The sequence below is a fragment of the Arvicanthis niloticus genome, chromosome 16, assembly GCF_011762505.2.
Source record: "Arvicanthis niloticus isolate mArvNil1 chromosome 16, mArvNil1.pat.X, whole genome shotgun sequence".
NCBI classification, from domain to species: domain Eukaryota; kingdom Metazoa; phylum Chordata; class Mammalia; order Rodentia; family Muridae; genus Arvicanthis; species Arvicanthis niloticus.
In genome coordinates this window covers 51,664,871-51,684,011 of record NC_047673.1, presented here as the reverse complement: position 1 = coordinate 51,684,011, position 19,141 = coordinate 51,664,871, and the positions used below count along the sequence as shown (strand labels likewise).

At 40.7% G+C, this 19,141-nt stretch overlaps 1 protein-coding gene and 1 pseudogene across 2 annotated transcripts in view; both read left to right on the top strand.

Moving 5' to 3' along the window:
- Palld (palladin, cytoskeletal associated protein) overlaps nt 1–19,141 on the top strand; it is a 386,960-nt gene that overhangs the window by 66,296 nt on the left and 301,523 nt on the right. The window lies entirely within an intron of this gene.
- LOC117721673 (lysine--tRNA ligase pseudogene) lies at nt 8,393–9,872 on the top strand (annotated as a pseudogene).

Below are 19,141 nucleotides of genomic sequence, written 5' to 3'. Positions count from 1 at the left end.
TGTCTTCTGACTTCCACACCATGTACAGACTTTAGCATGCTCATAGCATGTACCTACACCAAACCATAAATATATATCATTAAAAAAAAAAAAAAAAAAAAAAATCTTTGTCTTAGGCAACAAGACTGCCAACTAAGGCCCGGAAGGAACTAGGTAACCCTTCTTTATATGCTTTCTTTTCCAAAGTGCAGATTTTTTCAATTTGTTTTCTACTGAAGTGCAGACGTTGCAGAAGTAACTATTGGTGCAGTGCAAGGACTTGCCTGAGCCTCAGCAGGCTGGGGAAGATGGACCTTATATTCTGGGTCTAGCTTTCCCTTTACAGTAACGGTATAGTTTCCACTATTCAAAAGAGACTGTGGGAAATTCAGTTAGCAGTTCCTCAGCCTCGGTCCAAGAATGTTGTTCAAATGTGAATAACGCCCATGGGAGACAAGGCTTTGTCCATTCCTGTATAACCAGCATCCCAGTGAGCTGACGCTCTTACTCAATCTTTCTTTATAATTCTTTCTATAAAAATATGATTACTTGACCCTCCATGTAGCATGGAACTGAGCAGTTCCTGGAGCCTAACATTCTCTCAGGAAACATTATTTAAATAAAAACACTATTTTTAAAAAAAAAAAAATGTATGATGCTCTCTAGAAGGTCTTTTTTTTTTTTTTAAGATGAAATGATTTAAAATTGTGGGTAGTGGATAGGTATATGGCTTAGTGGTTCTTGCTTAGCATAGTAAGATATGGGCTTTAATCTCCAGCACCACAGAAATAAATTTTATTAATTTAATGAAATAAAATTGTAAATGGACTCAATAAGATTATCTATATGCAGCCAGATGGAAACATAAAAAATCCTGTTAAAATTGTTGACTGTGGAGCTGGGGAGATGGCTCTGTGCTCAAGAGCATTGAATATTCTTCCAGAAAAACCAGGCATCCAATTCCCACCATCCACATGGTGACTCACACCCAGGTAACTCCAGTTCCAGGAGATCTAATACCCTCTAGTGCCCTCTTTTGTCACCAGACACACTCATGGTGCACAGACAGACAAGCGGGCAAAACATCCGAATACAGTAAATAAATAGATTAATTTAAAATTTCTTGACTGGGAACTAGTGACAATAATTCATCAAGGAATTAAAAGTTTGGGGAATGAGCCTTAAAATACAACTAGATATAAACAACGACAGACTAGATGTAATTTTTAGTTCATACAGACAACATTAATTCCCCCAGGATCCAAGAATATTTATGTATTTATTGATCTTTAGTCTGTATCTTCAAGGTTTGAGAGAAACTTCATTGCAGCCAAAGTTTTAGATCTTTAGACTGATAAAGAAGCAATCCATTCTCCACCATCTTTGTTCCCTTATGAAGGCCATCATTTTTCTTGAACTCAGTATTTTATTGTCCTTGAACACAATAGTTTTTTGTCTTTTGTTTTGTTTTGTTTTGTTTTGTTTTGTTTTGTTCTGACAAATGCCGCAATCACCAGCAACTATTCAAACTCATGGTCATCCCACAGATCTCCCCTGAGTGTTTACTGGGAACCAACAGGGCATGGTAGTAGAGCCTGAGAATAAGGTAGGGTATACCCAGAGACCATTCCTGTCCTGTCTGCCTAAGTGATACCACTCAGGTGTGTGGGCTGGCATCATGAACTAATCCTGAGACCTGGAAGAGACTGACAGATAAGTCAGGAGAATGAGCCAGGAAAGAGCACAGAACAGGAAAGCATGGAGCCTTCTTTCAATAGACCTTGTCCAGGGGCACTGAAGCATGGAACGTGTAGGACAGGAACAAACACCACAGTCACAGGACCAGTTCTAGAATGATCTGCAGGAAAAGTACCCTAGGATCTCAGACAAGGAGCCCCATCTTCACATTGTCAAAACTTGGTCATTTTTGTTGTTGTTGTTGTTGTTGTTAAATACCAGGTCTTATGCATTCTAGGCCGGCCTCAAACTTGCTTTGTAGGAGGGTGATATTAAGCTTAATGGTCTTCTTTGTTTCCACTTCCCAAGGGCTGGGATTACAGGAGTGTATCACCAGAGCTGGTTTGGAAACGCTCATGGTATATGCATGCTGGGTGAGCATTATTCTACCAGGCGAGCCCAGTTCCAACTCAGAGAAGCCCATGTCCTTACCTACACTCTGAAAAGACCCATCCTAGAAGCAGGATTTGGATGTTTCCTAGATTTGTAATTTGTGATTGGGTAATAGATTTTAGCTTGCCGCCTCCCTACAATATCCAGAAATAAAAAGAAAGGTCCATGGAAGAATGTCTGTTTTTAATCAAAAGGAAAAGCTATCATAATCAAAAAGCTCCCCCCCCCTTTTTTATTTTTTTTTAAATGCACCATGAAATTTTATAGCCTTGAGAAAACTTTGTCCTCTGAATCTAGCCAAATAATCCTCCTGTCTGTTGCAGGATAAAAGTGTTTTGTGCTACATAATGTTCTATTTTTATTTCCTTAGAACTTCCATAGAACGTTCAACCAGGCCTGAGACCAAACTGTGGACAGAAAGTGGGTGTCTAAACTGTTATAGTGTGAAACAGGTCAGAGGAGTATAAGAGAAAGACAGAGTCTCATATCATTTATCTAATCTCTTTGGCCATCACCCAACAGAAAATTCTCTCTGGGATGGCTCCAGTAGAGTTCCTAAAAGGGAATATATTTTTACAGATATCAAGTTCAGCTTACTCTCTTCCAGATTTGAACATCATTATAAAGAATAAAAATTCTTCCAACTTTTCATAGAGAGACATTTCTCTATGACTACTGATGTTAAGTAATTAGGGTTGGGAAACTGAGTCCACAAATAAGCAAATTGTATATTGGTATGCTTCTTCCTAAAATGGTGTGGACATTATCAGTCCCATTCTTTTCTTATAGGGCTGAGCAAAGAAACTGCATTAAATATTAAGGTCATGACTGGATAGATTTTGTCACAAACTAGGTTCATGTGGGAAGAGGGACCTTCAACTGTTCTCCATCAAATTGGCCTGTGGAACTATCTTTATCAGATTGCCCTGTGGCATTTTCTTGATTGCTATTTTATGTGGGTGGTTCCAGCCCACTGTGAGCAGTGCCAACCCTGGTCTGGAGGTTCTAGGTGGTATGAAAAAGCTTCCCAAGCACGAGCCAGAGAGAACACATAAACAAGCATCATTTCTCTGTGGTTTCTGTTTCTGTTTCCTTGTGAGCAACTACCCCGATTTCTCTCAATGGATTGTGACCTAGTAAGTGTAAGCTAAATAAATCTTTCTTCTTTTAGGTTTTTTTTTTTTTGTTGGTGGCATTTGTCATAGCAACAACAAAGAAACTAGAATCTTTTGTATGGTTTTTGTGGGTATAGGTAGCCTAGGCTGGCAAAACTCAATAGAGATGAACAAATACAGTGGGATAAGGATATACACCCAGCTGTGCCTACAAGACTCAAAAAACCATCCTTTTCTTAATTGAGAGAACCATATAGAACAAGTGGAGTGTCCTCCTGATGTACTCTCTGATGTGTACTCCTGACTTGGCCAGTGAGTGCTCTGTGGCTCTGTTTTAGAAAGAACCAAGTCTCGTGTCTAAATTCAAGAAGGGGAATGATCTTCAGACAGCAGAAACTTAACCTGTTGGGCTACCCATTGAGATTCTCTTTGATTATCTAACAACATTACTCAGACAGAAACTGAAGTTCCTTGGTATCTAGCACAGCCTTTTAAAAATTCAAAAGTTCCTGATTGTGTGAGAAGTTCTGGGGTTCTACAGTCATGAATGTGTTGTTTTATTTGTCTTGATTTCTATTATTATCCAATAACCAACTATAGAGAAGAACTTTAACTACCTAGTGATAAAGATGTGAGGTACAGAGATAGTTTGAGCGATAGTTAATAATCTTGAAATGTAGTGCATGACCACTAAAAACGCTCCACTTGTTAAGCAATTTGTGACATTTTACTTGTAGTGTTAAGCACACTTTGATCATTACTTTGATGAAATTATTTCTTTTAATTTGTAAACTATATTTTATTTATCCATCATGTGGCTGTGTGCTTGCATGCATGTCATGGCACTCGCGTGGAGGTCAAAGGGCAGCTTGCAAGAGTCACTTCTGTCCTTCCACCATGTGAGCCCCAGGAATTAAATTCAGTAGGCAAGGCTTGGCGGGAAGCATTTTTACCCACTGAACTATTATGAAGCTTCTAAAATTTAGTTATATTAAAGGTATATGCTATACTGGGTATTCCTCTTTACATGTCCAGCATGGTGATATTAAAGTCAGAATCTGAACTATCTCCCATCCATAGAACCTATACACACACATCCACATCAAGTACACATTGAAAAAATAAGAGTGTTTCTCTAAATACAAAAGGAAAACCATCTGCCTTTGAATGTTTTTAAGACACTGTCTAAATTGGCATACAATTCCCATTAGTCCTGTAGTGTTCTAGCTTGCATACACACGTGGGCATTCTATGGGTTTACACAGAGCTTAGTGGTGGGATGAGTGTGTATATGTACCTATCAGACCCCAGCTACTTCCTTTCAATTTTGGGTAAACTGTCTTACAGTCAACCCTCCTTATACACACACATATTCTTTAAGCATTTTAATTGAGTCACAGAATGGGGGTGGAGTCATAGTCTATATAAAGACAACATTTATATGTGATCTTTCTAGATTCACATTCCTAAAAAGAAAAATCCAATTAAAAAATAATGATAAAGTAAAAATCATCTCCTTTTTTTGCCTTATTCAATGACAGTGATAGGTGATAGGGAAATATCGGCAGCCATTGCAAAGTCTGTCATAACGATCTGTTAGGTACCAGCTTTGGTGACTGTCTTATCAGTCAGCACAGGAACACAAACAATAGAGGCTCTTATCTGCAAAAGCCAGGTTCAGGCTTATTATGGAGGGAATTGGCAGCCACCCCTCTCCACATAGCAACTGGACAAATATTGTTCCAGTGCCCTGAGTGACCAATGAGAATCAAGACTGTGCTTTCGAATCTTCTCAATACAAGTAGTGTTAGTGTGGATGGCCTTTCTATCACTCTCCTGCCTTTCTCATTTAATCTTTGCCATGTCAAGAGTGTGAGCTCATCTACAGCCTGTAAATACTTGGGGACTTTTATGAAGGGAAAATATTACAAAGTTTGCTTCGAGAACAACTTAGGTAGGCATTTTTTTGTTTAATTACTAGCTACTTGTTCATGTTGTGGGGCTGGAGAAGAACTGTAGTGCTTGTATTATGTTCATCTCTAAATGTCAGTGTGTCAGTCAGCCAGCAATCATGATGCTTTTTATGATTCTATAAAAATCTAGAATGAATAAAATGAAGTGGGAAGCAGATTCCTAATCACGTAATGAATGGACCAGGATCCTTGTTCCGAAATGCCGGCAGTAAGTGTTCTGGAAGCAGTTACTGTGGTGTATAGTAAACAAGAATCAGCCTTGTGCCCACCAGATTGTTACTGGAACTTCATTGTGTTGACCTTGGCCTTCATTAATTTCTCGGCTGCCTTCATGTTCTAATGTAGAAGGGAAAATTCTAAGAACTGTGACATGGGGGTAAGGCAGAGAAGGACCCTTGAGTCAAATAGCAGGGGATGATGTTTCTTTACAGTTGTAGAGGAAGGGTTGTGGATTTAAACCCACAGTGCGCCATTCACTCACTGCATTTCCTGCCTTCTACTTGAGCCTTCCCCCTTGTTTTTGACAGGGACTAGTATATAAGCTGTGATGTTCAGTGTAGCTGGATATTGTTATTATCAACAAGAACTAGGGCTTCATATTACCTCTGCAAATGCAGTAACTTGGGTTTTTAATAGCAAAACAGCTGACTTTAGTGGAACAGTTCAACTGCCCTATGCTGCAGGCTTTACTAATAAGAAAAGAGAAAAGAAACCTTAGGAATTGTCTGTCAATGGGTATGTTTCACTTTAAACCAAATTCATACTGTTTTTTTAGATGCCTAGATGTTTGGATTATGTTTTTAGCTCAACAGAAAACTCCCACAAGGCAAACTTGCTCTGGCCACCTAAGAATTCTATCATAGAAGCAGCATGCTTTTTCTCTCTTGTGGGTTTTCAAACTTGGCCACATGGTATTTTCAAGTTGGCAGAATAATACCTTCTAGTCAGGGCCTTTAAGACTCTGCTTAATTGAGTACAGCAGGTTAATAAAAGTGCCAATGTTCCTTAAAAACAAAAACCCAAATGCTCGGTGGCCCTAAAGCAAATGCTACATATTAGATTAAACTGCCAGTTGCAGTTCTCCATGTTTATCTTCTGAGATAGGAATAAAATTATAGTGTGTTACCATAGCAGCATCTGTAACATTTTATGAGACAAAAGATCCTTTTTTCCACATGAAGATCCAAGCCAGAAGCATTATCCATTAAAGAAAGCAAATAAGGCTAGAGGGACATATTTTTTTTTTTTACAGTCATATTATGGAAATACGAAAGTTCCAGTGTCCTGAGGTCAGATTGTGGAACGCAGCTGTCCACATTCACTTTTGTCCTGGATTGACACCCATGGGGCAGTCCTGAATATTGATCAGCCCTCACTCTCCAACACCCTCGAAGTATCCACATTTTTTTCTCAAAGCACATGTTAGGGCCGGGAAGTGGTGACTATAGCCTTAAGCTTTGTGAAGCTTCTCTTTATGCTGCTTGCCCAACACCATTTTGTAATCTTGTCTTCATTCTCCAGAGTTGATTTCTTTGGCTTCTCTACTATGAAAATAATGGCCAGGCTCTTCTCATCCAAAGGAGAAGAAGCTGGACCCTTTTCGGGCTGTGAGTGTCCTCTGTCCCCCTTTAGAACTCACTTCTCTCTCTTCTCCTCCCTGGTCATTATGGTGGCTACTCTCCTCCTTCTCCTCAACCTCCTGCTCAGAACACATGCCTGTCTCCTTGCCTGTTTAGCCTACAGAAAACTCTGCAAACACTCTATAGAAGACTATAAGCGGATTTATTTTATAATTAAAAAGAAAACCTCTCTCCCTAAATTTAACAGTGCTCTACATTTTGTCAATCAAATGTACCCATTTTAATCACTCACAGTCAACCCTGGGCCTTTCTTTTTGTAACTTCTTAATCAATTAGTAGTTGAAAATACATTGACTGTCCTTGAACTTATTTAAATTTCAAACAACTGCCAAGGTTTAAGCCTTCGTAAGGTAAATTTGAAATCTGTACAGGTCATGCCATTGAGTTCTCTTTCTATCAGTGTGTGTGTGTGTGTGTGTGTGTGTGTGTGTGTGTGTGTGTGTAGTATGGAATGGACATACATACCATAGTGCATATGTGTATACTAGAATTCTCAGTAAAGCTATTACTCTCCTGTTACCTTTCTGGGATTCTAGCAGTTGAACTCAGATCCCACTGCTGTGGTGACAACCATATCTACCGAATGAGGCATCTTGCTGACCCAAGATTTTAGTATCCTTTTAGAGCACTGATTTTCCTGAGCTGAATCCAAATTTCTTGCTGCATACATATCGATCTTTAAGAATTGCTTGCTGATTAGATTACTAGACTATAATTTTGTAAAGATTCCCCTTCAAAATTTAAACTTGTAGGTAAATTGCTGAGTTACAGTTTTTCTTTTTCTTTATATAAAAGAAATATTGGTAGCAGTAGGTGTTTGGGACATTCTGTCAAGGGAGAAAATGAAAAGATGGATTAATAAGTCACCAAATATTTAAACTGATACCGAAAACATTCCATATAGTGCACCCATGTTCAGGAGCTTAACTTTCAATAGCCAAAATATGCATTAAATCCTGGTAGATCTATTGGTGGGAAAATGGGTTTAAAAAAATGTATGTGTAGATATAATGGAATAGCATTCAGTCTTAAACAGGAAGGAAACTCTGACATAATTCTAGCTGCCATATTAAGTGAAATAAGCCAATTACCAAAAGAAGAAATCATGTAAGATTCTTCTTATATGAGGTACTTGGTTTCTAGAATAGTATGGGAGTGGGGAGAGATGGCCCCCCACTGCAGGAGAGTGAAATTAAAGTGGATGGTGAGCCCAAACTAAGCAAGAATGAACTAACAAGATGTCTGAAAGCTGAGAAGAAAGTAGCAGGGAAAGAAGCCCAGCAGAATGAGCTCAGTGAGGAACAGCTAAGCCAGGCTTCTGCAACAACCACACTACTATAGACAATGCTATGGGTGCTGAGGAGGAGACTCTGAATCCAAACCAATAAATACTACAAGATCCATAGTCAAGCAATTACCAGCTGAAGGTCAGCGGGGAGAACCTGTACCCACACAAGTTCCATACAGACACCTCACTCACTCAGTTCAACCAAGAATCCAGTCACCTTCAGCCCGTGGACCTGACTGATGTTCTGTGACATTCAAGTTATAAGTCATGACCAACTCCACAAACTATAAATCAGAAGAAGAACTTGTTCATACCAATAACACACTGCGCCAGGGAGACATAATCATAGTTCAGGAGAATTCTGGGAAAACCAAGAAGGGTAAACTGAACATCATCTCCTGTGAAATCACTGTGCTTGCAAATGTTGCCTCATCTTCACTGTGACCTCAAAGACAAGGAAACAAGGTATCTCCAGAGATACTTGGACTTGGTATGGAATGACTTTGTGAGGCAGAAATTTATCATCTGCCCTAAGATCATCACACAAATAAGGAGTTTCTTAAATGAGCTGGGATTTCTAGAGATCAAAATTCTCATGATGAATTCCAGGGGGGCGTGGCCAAACCTCTCATCACCTGCCACAATGAGCTGGACATGAACTTATATTTGAACATTACTCCAGAACTCTACTATAAGATGCTGGTGGTTGGTGGCATTGACCAGGTTTATGAAATTGGTCTCCAGTTCCAGAAGAAAGGAATTGATTTGACTCGCGATCCTGAGTTCTCCATCTGTGAGTACTACATGATCTATACAGACGATCATGACCTCATGGAAAGCACGGAGAAGATGCTGTTGGGGACGGTGAAAAGCATACAGGCAGTTACCACCAAGATCACCTACAACCCAGATGGGCCAAAAGGCCAAGCCGATGGATTGACTCGCCCCACCTTTCCTAAGAATCAGTGTAGTAGAAAAGCTTGAGAGACAGCCCTTAGGTGTGAAGCTCTTCAAAACTGAAGAAACTCAAAAACTACTTGATATTTGTGTTGCAAAAGCTGCCGAATGCCCCTCCCGCCCCCACCTTGGACCACAGCCAGGGTCCTTGATAAGCTTGTTGGAGAGTGTCTCAAAGTGGCATGCCTCAGTCCTACACATATCTGTGATCACCTACAGATTATGAGCCCGTTGGTCAAATGGCACTGCTCCAAAGAGGGTTTAACTGAACACTTTGAGCTATTTGTCATGAAGACAGAAATATACAGTACCTACACTGAGCTCAAAGACCCCATGTAGCAGCAATGGCTGTGTAAAGAACAGGCCAAGGCCAGGGCTGCTGGTGATGATGAAGCCATGTTCATAGATGAGAACTTCTCTACTGCCCTGGAACATGGGTTGTGCTCAACAGCTGGCTGGGACATGGGTATCAATCAAATCACCATTTCCTCACAGATTCCAACAATATCAAGGAAGAACTTCTGTTTCCTGCCGTGAAGCTTGAAGACAAGAAAGAAACTATAACAGCCACTGAAACCCCAGAAAGCAGTGACGCCAGGCCCTATGTCTAGAAGATACACTCAACTCTGATTTATCTGCATGTCAGCAGAAGACCTGGTCTGAGGGGTTCATGTGTAGTGTTGTCGATCTGGACACTGCAGTCCTGCACAGAGTAAAGAATTAAACATTTCTTTGTATTTCTTGTTACCTAATAATCCATTTCCCTCCTTACCTAGAGGAAAGAAAGAAAGAAAGAAAGAAAGAAAGAAAGAAAGAAAGAAAGAAAGAAAGAGAGAGAGAGAAAGGGAAGAAAGGAAATGGAATGGAAGGGAAGAGAAAAGAAAGGAAAGAAGGAAGGAAGCAAAGAAGGAAGGAAGGAAGAAAAGAAAGAAAGAAAGAAAGAAAGAAAGAAAGAGAGAGAGAGAGAGAGAAAGAGAGAAAGAAAGAAAGAAAGAAAGAAAGAAAGAAAGAAAGAAAGAAAGAAAGAAAGAGAAATACAATGGTGATTATGAGGTTGGATAATTAACAATGTCAGGTGGCCAGAGAGCCTCCATTTTGGAAAATGAAACGAGTTTGGAAATGAGGAGAGATGACCACCATCACAGTGGTACAGCCATATCCTGTACCACTGAATTGCACATTTAAATGTGAGTAAAATGGGAATTTTACATTGTGTATATTTATCACATTAACCAAATCTGTATCAGAAGAGTGGGTTTTGTTTTTGTTTTTTGTTTTGTTTGTTTGTTTTTCAAGACAGGGTTTCTCTGTGTAGTCCTGGCTGTCCTGGAACTCACTCTGTAGACCAGGCCTCGAACTCAGAAATCTGCCTGCCTCTGCCTCCTAAATGCTGGGATTAAAGGCGTGCACCACCACTGCCCAGCTCATTATTTTTTTAAAATGTGCTTGTAGTTCAACTTGGGAATTTGGGCCTTTGTAATACATGCATAAAAGCTAAAAGCATGAGGAGAAAGGTCTGCTGACTAAAACTAGAGTCCTTTCTTGTGTGTGCATGTGTGTGTATGTGTGAGAGTGTGCATGGGTGTGTGCGTGTGTGTATGTGTCTGCATGTGTGTGAGTGTGCTCAATGTACATGCACACATGTGTATGTGTATGCATGTGTGTACATGTGCTCGTGTGGGTGTGTGCGTGTGTGTATGTGTATGCATGTGTGTGAGTTTTCTCAATGTGCATGCACGCATGTGTATGTGTATGCATGTGTATATATGTGTGTGCGTGTGTGTGTGTGTGTGTGTGTGTGTGTGTGTGTGTGATACATGGGAACACTGTGTATAAGAGTATTTTGTATTTTGTACCTGTGTAAGCCAGAAAGAGGATGTTGGGTAACCTGGTTGACCACTCTGTCTTATTCCCTTGAGATAGAGTCTAATTTTTCTGAACCTGGAGCTCACCATTTCTGCCAGGCTGACTAGCCAGACAGCCCTAACTAATATCTTCCTGTCTCAGGGTTATAGGCATGCAAGCTGTGTCTGGCTTTTACATAAGTTCCGAGGACAGTATTTCGAGTCTTTGTTCTTGTACAGACATTATTCTTATCCACTGAGCCAAGCACTCAGTCCCTCTATGTCCATTCTGATTCAGTCCCCAACACAGTGGACTCCATGGTTGATGCTTGCCAATCAAGTCTGCAACACTCCTTGAACTAGCTTGCCAGTGTTACCCTTGCAACCATCAGCTTAGGCAGTCATTGGGCAAAAGTTGGCCTAACTTAGGCATAGGCATCATAACAATCCGGTGTAGCATGTATAGTAAGCAAATGGAGGAACTGGGACTCAGAGAAGACATTACTCTAATGGCATGGGTCCTTAGGTAGGAAAACAGGGGTATAAATGCAAAGCTTCCTTCGAGTGGCTGGAAACTTACATACTTTTCCTGCAGAAGCAGAAAATATTAAGAAGACCTATCACTTTATTTACTGCAAGTGAATAAACCTGTCCAGCAGTAGTTGATGTCTCACAGGCTTCTCACGTTTAGCATATCCAAAACTGAACACTGACCCTGTCAGTCAGTGCCCAGTCTGTTCTTCATACGGTCTCTATTTAGGCCACCAGCATCGTCCCACCCACTTACCTTTGGCCAGAGCCTAAGGGCCTTAGGGTCTTAGATGAAGTATCCAGTGTGTACTTCATCTGCAAATTCTTACCTGTAAAACCTGAAAACTTGGGTGCTTTTCCCCTACTCCCCTCTACCCAACATTGACTCAGATCATCGTTTCCCACACGTGAGCATCGCTTCTAAATGCTAGTTCTCCTCTTGTTCTCTCCATAATGTGCCTTGTTAGCTGCTCCTTGCATGCCATTGTTCAAGATTTCCAAGTACAGTGACAGTCAGTCTCTAACCCCGTCTCTTCCCACCTCAAAGCCTTCTTTTCATTCCTGTATAGCCCTGACGACTATCTGCAATCATGTTTCGTCCGCTGATGTATTGAGCAATCCATCTTGTTTCACTCCGTCTTTAATTTCTTACCAATTGGGAGTTTGGTTGCTTTCCCAATGCAATCCTCCCAGTGCAATCCTCCCAGTGCAATCCCCAGCAGACATTAAGACCTAACAAACAGCTAAGGGATGCACAGCCATATGCTACTCGAACAGTCTTCTGGCTTTTACTGGTAGAGCAAAAGGTCATAAAGCCATGACTAGAGTTCTGAAAGATGAGTGCGGTGACTAAAAGATGCAAAGAATGTTAAAGGCATACGAGAAGTTGGAAAGAAGCTAACTAAGCCTTGGAAGGTCAGAGAGAGTTCCTTAGAGAGAATCGTCCTCGTAGTAGGTTCAGTCTCCTAAGGACTGTTCCTTTGAGACGAAAAGGCACACAGGTGCCATTCCTCAATGGTAGGAAGCAACACTATGCTGGTGTGAGCCTGAATGCTATGTTTGTAAAACGCTGGAGACTGCGAGCACTCAGGACTGCTACTCTCATCTAACCTTCGAAAATAGCCTCTTAGGTTTGGATCTTCGGGGTAAAAAGGAAGAAAGTGTCTGGGAAGTCTCTGTCTCTTCTGAAAGGTTTATCCGTAGCTTGCCAGGATAGCTGCATTTTTGGACGCTCTGGGCCACATCTGGCTTTCAGACTCTCATTGATATTGCCATGGTGCTTAATTAAGCATAATACTGGCATAAACAATATAGTCACGGAATGCTGGAGATAATAAGAAGGGCATGCTGTGAAGCATCAGACATGGACTGTATAGTTTAAAGGATGATTTTTATCAGAATCTGAAGTTGGAGTCCTTTCCGTTGTTTGTTTCTTCAGTTGTTCTGACTCACTGGTGCCTTTGCTGGTGCAGACGATGGGTCTGTGCTTGCTTATAAATCACTGTTGTAAGTGCTGTATAAGACGTTGCTTATACGGATGCACCTCCTACATTTCGCCTCTCTCCGGCCTCTTGCTTAAATGTTAACAGTAAACACTCATTGACCCTTTTAAATTGCCTTTCCGTTCCTTGAATCTATCTTCCAGCCACGTTAGTCCATGTTTCTAACAAATGCTCGTATCATCCCCTCAGTGTATGAGGCATCTATCTAATTACCGTGTTTACCTCAGCAATAGGCTCTTAGGGGAAAGAACTATCACCTCACCTCTAGATTGTTTTATCTAGTAGCTTCTGACTTTCTGATAAATGTTCAACAACACCTAGAATGAATAAGCCGTTCCCCTGAAGAGGCAAATAATTCTCACCGTTTTGCCCTGAATGTGAAGTGGAAGGTGGTAGCTTCAGAATGGAATTCATTAGGCAATGCCTAGAACTAATAATGGATTTGTTGCGGGTGCTCTAAGGAGCCAGGGGTGGGGGTGGGAATGCTACAGTAAGAGATTAACGCTAGAGACATTCCTCGGGCTTAGACTGTATCACTTTCTGACTCACTTAAAACCTGAGAAATCATCATTAACCATGTTTTGTTGCCTGTTTCCTTAATTGTTATATGTGCTATTATTTTTAAATCTGGGATTAAAAGCTTACTTAGCCCTTAAGACTCTAGTTAGTGCTCATTAGTCACCATGACTGCAAAAACAGGTAGCTGCCTGCGTCCCATCTCTTTGCATGGCCATATATGGTCTGAGCTTGTCATTAGCTGTGCTAAAGGAAAGGGTGGGCTGCAAAGGTAGCTTTCTCACCACCATAAGTCTGAGTCTCACAGGGGATCTTGTCAAACTCAAAGAAGCTGGGCTCCACCCTGGTGTTCCCTGTGTTTCTGATTGACTGTCTCTGGATTGAGTCCTAACAATCTGCATTTCTAACAAGTTCCTACACAGGCCGGCTACTCACTAAGCTGGTCCAAGTTGCCTCTCTAACCTTAATGTACCTGGGCATTGCCTGGGCATTGCATGCACATTCTGCTTTAGTGTGTCTGGGACAAGCTTTGAGGTACTGCATTTATTTTTTTCTCTCTTTGTCTGTGTGCTTGTGTGGAAATGTGCATGGTTATACATACACATGAATGTGAGTGTGCAAACATATGTGCACATGTGTGGGTGTGCATGCATATACATGTATATACATGCACATGAGTGTGAGTATACATGGACATATTTCCACACACATGCACATGTGTATGGGGATGTGCATACATATGCATGTGTGTGAGTGTGCATATATGTGCATGTGTGTTCATATATGTGTGCATTTGGGGGTGGGGTGCATGTGTGTGAATGTGCATGCATATATGCACATGTAAGAGTGGGGGTGAGCATATATATGCTCATGTACCTATAAGTGTGCAATGTGAATGTGCATATATATATGTATATATACATATATATATATATATATATATATATATATATGGTCACATGTGTGCAGATGTTCATGCATATACCTACACATGGGTGTGGACACTGGAGTTTGATGTCAGGTGACTTTTTCCACAGCAGGACCTCTCACTAAGCCTGGAGTTTGCTAATTTGACTATTTAGCAAGCCTGCTTGCTACAGGGATTCCTTGCACTGGGACTGCAGGTAGGCTGACACACCCACCCTACTTTTATATGTGGATGCTGGGCACCCAAACTCTGGTCTTCTTCCCCATGCTGCAAGTGCATGATCCACTGAGCCATCTCCCCAGCGCTGACATTCTGCATTACTAAGACCTTGCTAAGCAATGCTGTTGCCATTAGTCTGAGGGCCACCTTTGAGACCTTCATCTCCATAGCCAAATAATTAATCACTATCGATGCTTAAAACTACTGGTACCCAGGTCAGACCATAAGCCTTGCTTCAGGCACCCTGTTGGGAGAGCGAAGATTCTGTATTTTTCATGAGCAGCCCCAGCAGCACGAATCAATTAGTGCTATGACCATATTACATGCTTGAAGGGAAACTGGAAATCATTTGTAGAGTTTTCATGTAAATACTAATATTTATGTAAGCTAAAGAATATACGAGAAAATACCATTCTTTTTTACTATTACCAAGATGCTTTTTTTTTTATTTATATTGGAAGACTTCTTCCAATCAGTGGGGTTTACAATTATAAGCAGTAGATTTTTTTTTCTGTGCTAGATAACAGAACAGACAGAGCAGGGTAGTTCTTGCATTCTCTAAAATGTAGTACATTAATTAAACACACACACACACACACACACACACACACACACACACACACACACACGGGATATAATCTTTCACTAAGACTTGGAGCTGGCTTGTTAAAGCCCCAGGAGCCAGTCTCTCTTCTTCCCTAGTGCTGGGATTACAAGCATGCACCAGCCCTTTTAAGTGAGTGCTGGGGATCGAACTCACATGGTCATGCTTGCACACAAGCACTTCATTCACTGAGATATCTCTACAGCCCCTACCTACTTCAGACTTTTAAAAAATATAAATTGGAAAGATATAAAATATATAAAAATTACTTGTAATTTTTTAAATTTATCCTTCTCTTTGTAAAGTAGGGAATTTTATGTGGAGGGGGGACACTAATTTCATCTTTAAGAAAAAAAGAGATAGTTGATGGAGCTTTGAAAGGACCCCAGGGAAGAAGAGAGAAGGAGGAGGAAGGAGTCTGTATGGGCTGTTGATTCAGAACAGCAGAAGCACAGCTGACCACATGGCCTGGGAACTGGAATATGGGACTAAGGGGAAAGAGCATGTAATACAAAACAACAATCCTCCCGTAACATACAATACACACACTTCGGTCATTTCTAAGAACTCATGGGAACCTAGGCTACTTTCCAATGTCCTCTCAACATAGCATATGCTTCCTCTGGATGCACATACTGACTCAAGATGGCCTGAAATTCACCAACAACTTAACTTGACATTTATTTTTTCCCTCAATTATCTTCTGAGGTCATCAGTTTCCTTGGACATATATCTTCCATTTATTTAGGGCTTTGGAAAAAAATATTCAACTGGGAATCAAATGCCCCTCACAAAAGCACTTCCCAAACTGGTGATCTGAACTACAGAAGTATGGAGAAATGTTTGTGGACGTGGTAGGAAAAGCAGATACATTATAAGTTCCTACTGTTTACATTTGAAAAAAATCAAAGTGGCTGTTTCTTTTCCATTGAGGTTTCCCAGACTCCTTCAAGCAGAAATTATAAAAGCAGCTAGTAACAGTCAGTATTCAGGAGTGTTGGTACACACCAATAGTCCTAGACCTAGAGAAGCTGAGACAGGAAGACGGAGGTAACCTGGGCTACATAGTGAGACCTTTTCTCAGAAAACCATATCAACCTCAAACCACTCAGTGTTGGAACAGTATCCCAGACAGTTTCAGTTGCTGTCTTCTGTAAATAGTTCAATTTCAAATTTTACTAATTTCTAGCAGTTTTCTACTGCAAGATGGGGAAAGAGTTTTCACAGAAAAAAAAAAAAAAAAAGAAAAAGAAAAGAAAGAAAAAAAAGAAAGAAAGCATATGGAGACCAGAAGAGAGGATCAAGGAGAAAATCTAAAATTACACTTCAGCTGTGTACTGTAGCCTGAGGCAGACCTTGCTTTCAACCCCTAGGAAGTCCCAGTAGGTCTCCTGCAGAGTGGGTCAGAGTAATTTACCATAATGGGTAATAGCTCAGGGCTTCAGTCTACCCTGAAAGGTCTAACAGTTTGAAAGTTGCGTAATCTCCCCAAACCTAGCATGCACCTTCATCTAGTGCAGTAAGAAAAATGTCTCCTACAGGACATGGAGAACAGTAAGTAGAATAGGGTAATCACTAGCAGCTGTCATCATGAAAGCATCCACTGGCCAAGATTCAGAGTATGACTGAGAAAGTTTCCTTGAAAAGCATGGGAATACCGAGATATTGCGACAACTCTACTCAAATTTTGTAATATATATGCACAAGGATAGACACAACTCAGATATGTAGGTAGGTAACTATGCATATTATACTGAACAGTTCAAGATGGGAAAGAGACCAACAGTTGGCTCAGTGAGTGAAGTGTCTGCTGCACAAGTGTGAGATCCCGCATGCAGATGCTTGGTGTGCTCACCGCAAGAACCTGAGGGCATCGGATGTTCACATAAAAAGCTGGGTAGGGCAGCAGGCACTGGTAACCCCAGCAGAGAAAGGCTCCTCCTGGGGGCTCCCTGGCCAACCCATCTAGCCTAAGTGAGAAGCTGCATGTTCAGTGAAGGACTGTCTCACAAAATAAAGTAGAAAGGCTGGCAAGATGGCAACATGGGTAAAGGTACTTGCCACTCAAGCCTGATGAACCCAAGTTTGGTTTCTGGAACCTATCATGGAAGGACAGTTCAGATTCCTGAAAGTTGCTCTCTCTTAGTTAGGGTTTCTATTGCTGTGATGAAATACCATGACCAAAAAGCTAGCTTACATTTCCACATTGCTGTTCATCACCAAAGGAAATCAGGACAGGAACTCAAGGGGGCAGGATCCTAGAGGCAGGAGCTGCTGCAGAGGCCATGGAAGGTGCTGTTTATTGGCTTGCTTCCCCTGGACTGCTCAACTTGTTTTCTTATAGCACCCAGGACAACCAGCAGGGCGGCACCACCCACAGAGAGCTGTCCCTGCCCCCCACTATTGATCACTGATTGAGGAAATGCCTCACAGCTGGACTTCAAGGAGAAATTTCCTCAACTGGGGCTCCTTTCTCTCTAATGACTCTAGCTGTGTCAAGTTGACACAAAACCAGCCTGTACAATCTCTGACCTTCACGTATATGGCATGGCATAGATATACCCACACTCACTCACACATACACACACACACACACAAACACACACAGAGATCATACATACACACACAATGATAGTAATAATAGCAATAATAAAAATAGAAGGAAGAGTAGCAGGAGGAGGAAGAAGAGGAGGAAGAAGAAAGAAGAAGGAGAATGAGAACAAGAACGAAAACAAGAAAGTTGTTTAAAAGAGAGCTGGGTGAACATCTAAAATCCCAGCACTTGGGAGGCAGAGGCAGGCTTCTCTCTGAGTATCCAAGACCAGCCTTATCTATATAAAGAGTTACAGATAACCCAGGGATACATTGATATCCTGTCTCGAAAACAATTTTCTAAAAGAAAATAAAAACCACTTTGGCTGTCCAGAGTCTCTTGGCTTTGCATATGAATTTTAGGATTTTCCTATTTCTGTGACGCGTCGTGGGGATTTTGAGTGCGATGGTTCTAACACTTGACAATCACTTTTGGTAGGATGGTCGGTCGTTTTCATATCAGTCCTACCAACTCATGAGTAAAGGAGGTCTTTGGTCTTCAAGTTCTTTCTTTAGGATTTGAATTTTTCCTTGTAGAGATTTTTTTTTTTATACCCTTGGTTATGTTTATTCTTATATTCCTTTTTCCCTTTGCGGATATTATGCATGGCAGTGTTTTCGTGATCTTATGCAGGTTTATTGTTGGTATAATTAAAACACTACCGTAAGTTGGTTTTGTACCCTGCCGCTTTGCTGAAAGTTTCCATCATTCCCAGTAGCTTTCTGGTGGGATTTTTGGGATCTCTTACTTATAATATTGTGTAATCTGCAAGTAGGGAAAGGCTGTCTTGTTTATTTTAATCCTATATTTCCTTCTCTTGTCTTATTGCTCTAGCTACTGCTTCAGACGCTATATCGAAAAGGAGTGGGGACAGAAGACATTCCTTTCTTGTTCTTTATTTTACACTTTAACGTTTAAATTAACTTAACTTAAAATTAAACCTTACATGGTTTGCTTTAAATTTTCTCTACATTCATGATGATGTTGCTATGTATTTGTCATGGAAATCCTTTATTACATGGAGGTACATTCCCTTCCATTCTAGTCTCTTGTTGTCAAAGGACTTTATGGCATCTGTTGAGAGGATAGTTGTGATTTTTGTCTCTCACGCTATATGATTTCTTATACTCATCAACTTATATCTGTTGAGCCATTTCTATGTCTCTGGAATAAAACCAACTAGGTATGATAGATGCAATTTTTGATGCATGCCTATATTCTTTTTGCAAGCATTCTATTGAGAATTTTTCATCTGTGTTTATCAGATATATTGTGTTTGTGGTATTGTTGTATGGTTTTGGTGTTAGAGTGATATGGCTTCA